Raw genomic sequence first — 9,857 nt, forward strand, 5'->3', positions numbered from 1 at the left:
GTCTTCTAACCGGTTGCTCTGCCTGGCAGGAGCTGAGGCAGAGGCTTCATTCTTTGCAGGACTTTGCTTCCCACCTCCAACTGCAGCCTCTGGTCTGACGCTTCGAGACAAATCAACTCACTTCACCAAGACAAGGGAATACATCACTTATCTTCTCCACTGTCATAGAAAGATGATCAGAGGGCCCAGAGAGTGTTAAGTGACAAGCCCACAGCCATAGGAACCAGGAGTTCGAGTTAAACCCTTCTTCTTGGAATTATTCAAATTTTTTCTTTTGAAAAATATAAGAAGGAGAAAGGTTATTTTATTCCATCAATAATGAAAGTAGAAGTAAAACAAATGCCTGGAAAATATCTTTATGATAGATAAATCACTCTGGGCTTGGAGAAGCCGACTGTGCCACTGCAGCTGACAGAGACTCCTCTCTCAAAATTGGTTGAGATGAGAGAGACAATTGCCAGGACTAAACTCAAAAACTTCCTGTCTGGTGTCAATTTTAATTTTCTGATTTAATTAGTTTCCTAATTAGAAGGGTTAAATTAATTAACCTCATTATTTACTATATATTTAATGATTTTGCCTCTGGAGGGATTTACTTCATTTTCAATAATTGGAAATCTCATGACAAGAGGGAATATTACCGTATCTTACACTTATTGTTTTAGTATGAACATCCTGCCTAGGACAGAAGGTGGGACGGGGGGTGGGAGGTGGGGTGGCGAGACTTTAGGAGAGCAACCAGATGCAGCCAAAAAGATGGCTTCCCACTTGTTTAGAAACATGGCATCTGTAAAACTTGAACTGGGGCTCAGTTGTTACTGTCAAATCAGAATTCAACAGAGCATACCCTTCAGTTAGAGCCAAAGAAATCTTACACCACAGAATCCTCTTCTTAAAAAATCCTCTTCTATCAGACTTGATAGTGTATACCTGACATCACAGCTGGTAGACGTAGGAGTTTGAGGACACCCTGGTCTATATAGCAAGTTCCAGGCCAGTGTAGAGTTACACAGTGAAACCAGACCATGTCATTTTTTGCCACTCTCTGTCACCTACCTCTCTTCAGTGCCTCTCTCTCTCTCTCTCTCTCTCTCTCTCTCTCTCTCTGTGTGTGTGTGTGTGTGTGTGTGTGTGTGTGTGTGTGTGTGTGTGTTTTTCAAGACAGGATTTCTCCGTGTAGCCCTGGCTGTCCTGGAACTCACTCTGTAGACCAGGCTGGCCTGGAACTCAAAAATCCACCTGCCTCTCCCTCCCAAGTGCTAGGATTAAAGGCGTGCGCCACCACTGCCCAGCTCAGTGCCCCTCTCTTATTTCTGCACATTAAAAATGCTCTCTTCCCACTAGACTGCAGCCCTGGATTTTCTCCAAACCCATCCAGAACCATCTTATCCCAGGCCTGATTCCCTCTGAAAGGAACTAATCTCACCTCTTCTTCTGACCTAAATGTCCCCTTTTGATGACACATCTCTGATGCATGGAGACTGTGTTGGCCTCTCCTCCTCTGATCACATAGGAGTGTGAACAATTGATACATAGTGATGCCCCACAACATGGATCAAGGATGATATCATAGTCAGGGTTTTCATTGCTGTAACAAAAAGAAAGAAAGAAAGAAAGAAAGAAAGAAAGAAAGAAAGAAAGAAAGAAAGAAAGAAAGAAAGAAAGAAAGTTGTTGAGGAAAGGGTTTATTCAGCTTATACTTCCACATAGCTGTTCATCACCAAAGGAAGTCAGGACTGGAACTCAAACAGGGCAGGATCCTGGAGGCAGGAGCTGATGCAGAGGCCATGGAAGGGTGCTGCTTACTGGCTTGCTTCCAAAAGCTTGTTCAGTCTACTTTCTTATAGAACCAAGGACCTCCAGCCCAGGAACGAAACTACCAACCATGGGATGAGCCCTCCTGCCCTGGTCACTAACTGAGAAAATGACTGATAGCTGGATCTCATGGAGGCATTTCTTTGAGCATCCTTCCCCTCTGAAGCTGACACAAAAATAAGACAGTACAGATAACTAGCCAGCCAAGTCTGAGATAGCAACTACTAGGATTGTTGGTGTAATGTGTGGTCCCTGATACCTAGGGCAGGAGGGGCAACGGATGGGTGCATTTTGAATAAAGCCATATGACTTCTACCTGCTTTTCACTTTGGTTTTGAGGCACCATGGAAGATAATCATTATTTCTAATGTTTAAAACTTAACTCTCCTATGGAGTTGTTTTGCTATTGACTACTGAATTTCACTTTTTTAAAGATATTGATTGTGTGTGTGTGTGTGTGTGTGTGTGTGTGTACTGAGCTATCTTGCCAGCCTGCAATTCAACCTTAAGATTTATTTTTTATTTACGTGTATGAACAGGGTGTGTGCAGCTTGGCATATTGCTCTTGGAGCTTGAGTTAGAGGTGGCTGTGAGCTACCCAACGTGGGTGCTGGGGAATGAACTCGGGTCCGACACAGTGCTAGGTCCTTTAAATTGCCAAGCATCTCTCCAGCTCCTGAATTTTATTGTGTAGATTGGGAAATAAATTAAGAGAGTTTAGGGATCCTGTGGACTTTTTTCCCTTTTCTTTTCTGTCCTATCAAGGTTCTGAAGTCACTTGTAGTGACTTTTCAAATCTCATGGAAGGGAACAGCAGTCTTAGACAGGTGAGCTAGACTTACCACCAATAAAGCTTTATGCACAGTAACAGGTTTGACTAGTGGGCACTGGCTTGCTGACAATGAGTTGAGACTTCCAAGGTCACAAACCAGCAAGTAAAATAAACAAAAATAACACCCAACAGGTGTTGCCCACCCTACCAGGCCCAGTATTGAGTGCAGAACACTGTGCTTCTCTGAAATAATCCATAGACTCAGGAGGTCTTTTGGAATGCTTGACCATCCAGGAGATGAGGGAATTCAACTAATTAATTAGTCAAGACTTTGAAACCCACAGGGAAAAGGACCTCATATTAAGTGCAAACTATCATCATAACTAATATATTTGTGGCACTTTCATTAAATTTTCCCTCAGATCTTGAGAAAACGTATCTCCTGGCTGCCAAGAGTTTCATCTTAGCATAATTATGAAGTCTCCCCAAGTAGCCACGTTTCGGTTTTCGATCCTCAGTGGGGGATGGTGCCAGCTGCTGAGACTTGGTGGAGCTGTTTAATTTGAGGCTTATTAGTTCAGCCCAGGTGAGAATGAGTAAGCCTTTGTGAAATTTGTTCACGGAGTAGAATATACAAAGACCTGTGGTTAGGCAAGCTCATGTAAAAGGAGTAATACTATTCAAAGAAAAGTGAGAAGGTCCCACCACAGTAAACATGGAGATTCTAGGCACTGGTGTCACAACATTAAAACAAACAAACAAATCTTTTAGTTACAAAATAGGGTATTTCAGAATTTGGCAAACATATTTTAGCTAGGGTTTTTTTTTTAACTTCTTTTTTAATTGAAAATAAATTTATTTCTCACATAATATAACCCGATTACAGGTTTACTCCCTGTACCCCCTCCCTCTACTCCTCCCAGCTCCTCCCCTGGCATCTAGATCAGAAAACAGATGGGCTACTAAAGGATATTAATAAAACAAAAGAAAATAGAAGAAAACAAAAACTAACACATGAGAGTCGGACAAGACAAACAAACAGAAGAGCCCACAAAAAGGCAGGAGAATCAGAGACCCACTTGTTCGTACACCCAGGAATCCCATAAAAAAAACGTTAAACTGGAAGCCATAATACATACACTGAGGACCTGGTGCAGACCCACACAGGCCCTGTGCACGTTTCTTCACCCTCTGTGAGTTCATATGAGCTTTGCTCAGTTGATTCAGAGGGCCTTGTCCTTTGGTGTCCTCCACCCCCTCTGGCTCTTACGCACTCCCCACCTCCTCTTCCACAGGGTTCCCTGAGCTCTGAGAGGAGGGATTTGATCCACACATTCCCTTTAGAGCTGAGTGTTCCAAGGTCTCTCATCCTCTGCATGATGTCTGGCTGTGGTCTCTGTGTTTGTTCCCATCTGCTGCAGGTCATCAGGAATCATTTTATTGCTACATGGTTTTTTTGTTTTTTTGTTTTTTGTTGTTGTTTGTTTGTTTTCTGTTTTCTGTTTTGTTTTTTGTTTTTTGTTTTTTTTTGTTTTGTTTTGTTTTGTTTTTTTGTTTTGTTTTTTGTTTTTTGTTTTTTGGAACAGTAGTTTTTGGTTTCCCCGAGCTATCTAGTCTCTGGTTCTTGGTCAGTGTAAGGTTTGGGTTCCATCTGATGAAGTGAGCCTTAAGTCAAATCAGACATGAGTTGATCATTCCCACCATTGCCCTAATATATCTTTTAGGCAGGACATTGTTGCAAATCAAAGGGTTTATAGCTCTCTTTTGGTAGAGTGCAGAGTCTCTTCCTGTACCAAAGATGATAGAAAGTAGGAGCGAAGGCTCTGTGTAGGCACTAACTTGACTTCTATGTTCCACGAATTGTGTAGGTTTGTCTTCAGCAATGAGGCCTTACTGTCAGATTGTGAAGGACAACCTATAGCCTTATCAACAGCCTGGGTTGTTTGGGGGATGCCCATGTACCCCTTTGGCCAACAACTCAATTAGCTGTAACCCGATCCTGGTACTGGGAGCTTCATCTGATAACAAGAAATGGTCAGTTGGAATTCTATCTCCACCATTATTTGGCAATTTCATTTAGATTGCCTTTACTTATGTACGTATTTTAGAAAGCTTCTACTGTATTGGGTTTTCATAGTACCTCTTAAATGGCCTTTAACTTTAGCTGTTCCTCTCCAAATTCCCTCTCTTGCACCCCTCTCCCCTCTCCCTCCTCACTTGATCCTCCCATTCCAGTTACGCCTCCCCCATCATCCATAAACATATTTCTTAGTGAGATCTATTTGCACCCCTAGTCCTTTGCTCTATACCTAACCTATGTGGTTCTACAGATTGTAGCTTGGTTATTATTGACTTAACTGTCAATATCTATATATTAGCAAATACATACCATATTTGTCTTTCTGGGTCTGGTTACCTCACTCAGGGTGATTTATTTTTCTAGTTCCATCCATCTGCTTGTGAATCTCATGATTTAACTTTTTAACAGATGAATAGTACTCCAATATTTAAATGTGCTACATCATCTGTATCAGTTTCATATGCTGAGAGACCTCTAGTTTTTTTCCAATCTCTACCTGTTATTGATAAAGCACCAATTAACATGGTCCAGTAAGTGTCTCTACAGTAGAATGAAGTGTCTTTGGGTTATATGGCCAAAAGTGGTTGTCATAGTTTGGGTTTTATTGCTGTGAAGAGACACCATGACCAAAGAAACTCTTATAAAGGCAAACATTTAAATAGGGCTAGCCTACAGTTTCAGAGGTTTAGTCCATTATCATCAAGGTGGGAAACATGGCAGCATTCAGGCAGGTATGGTGCAGGAGGAGCTGAGAGTTTTACATCTTCATCTAACGGTAGTCAGAAGACTGTCTCTCAGCAGCTAGGAGAGGGGTCTCAAAGCCCATGCCCACAGTGACACATTTCCTCCAACAGGGTCACACCTCCTAATAGTGCCACTCCCTGGGCCAAGCATATTCAAACCGCCACAGTGGTATACCTGTAGATCTTGATGGAGATCTATTCCATTCTTTATGAGGAACTGCTACGCCAATTTCCATAGTGTCTGTACAAGTTTGCACTCCCATTAGCGATGGAAAAGCGTTCCCTTTACTCCACATCCTCACCAGCGTGAGCTGTCACTTGTTCTATTGATCTTAGCCTTTCTTAAAGGTGTAAGATAGAATCTCAGACACTGACAATGTTGAACATTTCTTTAAGTCCTTTTCAGCCATTTGAATTTCCTCTTTTGAGAATTCACTGCTTAGATCTGTACCCTATATTTTTAATTGGGTTATTTGTTTTCTTTATATCTATTTTTTTTAGCTCTTTATATATTTTGAATATTAGCCCTCTATCAAATGTGTAGTTGGCAAAAATTGTTTCTCCTTCTGTAGGCTGCTACTGTGACCGAATGATGGATGGTGTCCTTTGCTATGCATAAGCTTTTCAGTCTCATGAGGTCCCATTTATTAATTGTTCATCTCAGCACCTACACTAACAGTGTACTGTTCAGAAAAGTCTTTTCCTGTACCAATGAGTCAAAATGATTTCTCACTTTCTCTTCTATCAGGCTCAGTACATTTGGTTCTATGTTGAAGTCTTTGATCCATTTGAACTTGAGTTTTGTGCAGGGTGACAGTTTTGGATCTATTTGCATTCTTTCTACATGCAGCCATCTGTTAAACAGCACATTTGTTAAAGATGCTACTCTTCCCCCAGTGTGTGTTTCTGGCTTCTTTATCAAAAACCAGGTGTCCATAGGTGTGTGGATTTATGCCTGGGACTTCAATTCTATTTTATTTATTTACAAGTATTTATTGAGAATTTTCATCTATGTTCACAGAGAAAATCAGTCTGGAATTCTCTTTCTTTGTTGGGTCATTGTGTCTGGGGGAGGGTATTATGGTAACTAAAGTCTCATAGAATGAATTAGCCTTTTTTTTTTTTTTTTTTTTTTTTTTTTTTTGTTTTTCGAGACAGGGTTTCTCTGTGTAGCCCTGGCTGTCCTGGAACTCACTCTGTAGACCAGGCTGGCCTCGAACTCAGAAATCCACCTGCCTCTGCCTCCCAAGTGCTGGGATTAAAGATGCGCACCATTATACCTCTCATCATGTCTTTTTATTTTCTCCTACTGTGACTGAGACTTCTGTTGGGTATAGTAGATTGGACTGGCATCTGTTGTCTCTTAGAGTCTACAACACACACACACACACACACACACACACACACACACACGTCCTTTTGATAGATTCTTTGTGAGTTTCCCATCATGCACCCCAGTCCTGCTCCTCTCCCCATCTCCTCATATCTACCCTTTACCATTGCAACCTTTCCAAAGACAAAAAAATACACACACACACACACACACACACACACACACAAGCACAGCAAACATTTCACCAGGGCAGCTATAGTGTCACAGTATGTCCCATACTACACCCCTCTACCCACACATCTTCACTTGCAAATGTTCATTGCAATAAGTCATTGGTCTTGTTTGAGGTCTCTGGCTTCTGTGACACCATCAATATTGGATCCTCGCTGGGACTCCTCCCAGTCATCCTGTTCTTGCCCTGTGTCATGGAGATCCTGCAACTTTGGCTATAGCAGGACTGGCTGTTTTCCACGTAGCTACCTTCCCAGTTGAGGTTTAGTCTGTGGTTATGTATTGTAATGCTAAATACTGGCCCTGGTTGCCCCAGGGATAAGGAAACCCTCATGTAGACCATGTGATGCTGTATAACCTTGCTCCTTAATTTAAAAGTATTGATTGAATAAAGATGCTGGGCAGAAGAGAAGAGAGGTAGGTGGAGTTTCAGTTCCCAGGGTTGGGGTCTGAGGTAGACTATGAGAGAACGGAGAAGAAGTGGAAAAGAAGAGAAGACACCATAGGGTAGGTGAATCATGAAAACATGACCATGAGGGCTGGCCAATTGGAGTTAAGAGTGGCCCAGAAGGCACATGGCAAGTTATAACTTGGGGTTGTTGAGAAGGAAATAGATACTAATAGCTTAGGTAGATATCTGCCCAGCTCTAGTGCTTTAAAAAGGTTTATTATAAATATAAAAGTTTTATCTGGTAGCTGAATGATCAAAGGCAGGTCCCCTGACTGAGGTTAAATATTTACCATAACAGTTCCCAGATGATATAGATTTTGGGGCAGACCAACTCAGAACTCTAGATCTGGCCCTGGGTGGGAACTGAACTAGTCAGCTCACTGGCTCTCCCTTATCCACAACACCAGGGTAAGCTCTAGCTAGGCCACGGAATGCCACCATCTGCAGGAGGCAGGGTCAGCTCCTCTGCTCTCATTTCCTTGGGGTCAGCTCACCTGCACCCATGCCTCCAGAGCCAGCTCCACTGTGCTGCCCAGTCAAGGTAACGAACTCACTTTCCCAAATGCTGCAGCCTGCAAGGGGCTGGGCCAGCTTTCCTGTTCTCATACCCTCAAAACTGGCTCACCCATGCCTTTGCCATCAGGACCAGTTCCACTGTGCTGCCCAGGCAAGGTGCGGTACCAGCTTTCCCCAGTGCTGGAAGCTGGTGAGGGGCAGGACTTCCTTTCTCACACTCAGGACCTTCTGGGCAGCTTTCCCAACTGCCAGTCAGCTCTCCCACACTCGTGTCATTGGGGCCTAATTACTCACCCCCACTACCACCAGGGCCAGCTTCACTGTGCTGCCTGGGTGAGGCTTAGGGCCCACTCTCCAGAGTGCTACCACTGATGACAAGTAGGGCCAGCTCTCCTGAGCTCCCCAGCCTGTGAGGGATGGGGCCAGTTCTGCATTGCCTCTGAACATCCACATGGTCTCCCGTGCTGTACTCCCATGTTCTCTAGTGGTAATATGAGCCTCAGACATCCACAATGGCCCCTACAGCTGCATAGCCATGTATCCAGACATAGCCCTCAGGAGCAGCTTGTGCTGGGACTTCATATGACCTGGGGTGGCAGGGCTCACAGTAGACTACTTATTTCCACCCTCAAGTTTCTGGTTCCATCTTTCTTCATAGTGTTCAAGCTGTTCTACTTCTTCTCTCCCATCTATCCTCCATATACCTGCACACCATGGTGGCTCCTGCTGCAGGCTAGGCATGCAGCTGGCAGGCCCTGCATGACATCCTTCATCAGCACATGGCACAGTGGCAAGCAGTGTCTATGACCCCACCTCTATCGTTCTCTGGAGGGCGGGTCTGGGAATGGCATGGCGGTCTGATGGTCTCTGTCTTTCTCCTCCCTTGCTGTATTGTGTGGTGTTAGCCAGGGTGTTGAAGCCCACACTCTGCCTCAACACTTTGCCTCAACACTTTTGGGGCTAAGTGCTCTGGTCAAGAGAGAGTGTGGGGCTCTTGGGGCAAGAGACGCGAAGAATGGAGACAAGACAGGGTGTGATTCAGTCTCTTCTATTTTCTCAAGTCTCCCCTATTGAAGGGAATTCTGAGGTATTTATATACACAAGTAGGAGAACACAGGTGAAAACATTTTACCACGTGCACCATACAGCTGAGGTCACTAAACAGCAAAACAAGCTATGTGGGATAAACAAGATATTTATCAGAGTGTGCTTCAGCTGTTATAGGCTTTTGACAACCAAGTCTTTCATCAGGGTATATGGTTCCAGATGGCTGCAAAGTTGATCTAGCCGCTTTCTACTAAAGTCGGCTCCCAACACCAGGGCTCTAAGTGTCTATGGCCTACCTGAGCTGTGTGCTGGAGGGCAGGTCTGAGGGCATCTTTCCCTGTCCACACTGTGTGGCATGGTAGAATGCAGGTCTCTGTCTGTGTTCCTTCTCCCGTGCTGTGCTGTCTGGATTTGACTTGAGTTGAGTATTGTGTGCCCTAGGCATAACACAGCTTTGGCCACCAAGACAGGCATCAGGCTAGGATGAACAAAGAACTGCTCCTGACTGATATAAGAACAACACCAGCAACAAGGTCTCTCTTTCCCGTTGCAGGGTTTCTTCCTGATGGGCTGTGATGTGATAACATAAACTAAAATAGACCCTTTCCTCCCCGAGTTACTTTCGCTTTGTTGTTGTGGTGGTTGTGGTGGTTGTTTTATCACAGCGATAGACACTCTAATGGAATAGAAGCTGGTACCAGGTCATGAGGTATTGCTGTGACAGACCTGACCATGTGTTTTCCGGAGGATTGTGATGGCATTTGAACTCTGGGCTAGAAAAGCCACTGCGTGCTCAAAGCTTAATGGACTGTTGTGGGAACTTATGAGATAATGCCCAGAGCATCACAGTAGATGGAGGCCTGGTTTGT

The 9,857-nt window shown here is 43.8% G+C and overlaps 1 pseudogene; it reads right to left on the reverse strand.

Annotated features, from left to right (window-relative positions):
* Positions 1 to 9,416: 9,416 nt before the first annotated feature.
* LOC117721168 (small nucleolar RNA SNORA48) lies at positions 9,417 to 9,541 on the reverse strand (annotated as a pseudogene).
* Positions 9,542 to 9,857: the final 316 nt, after the last annotated feature.

The sequence above is a fragment of the Arvicanthis niloticus genome, chromosome 15 (assembly GCF_011762505.2).
Source record: "Arvicanthis niloticus isolate mArvNil1 chromosome 15, mArvNil1.pat.X, whole genome shotgun sequence".
NCBI lineage: Eukaryota > Metazoa > Chordata > Mammalia > Rodentia > Muridae > Arvicanthis > Arvicanthis niloticus.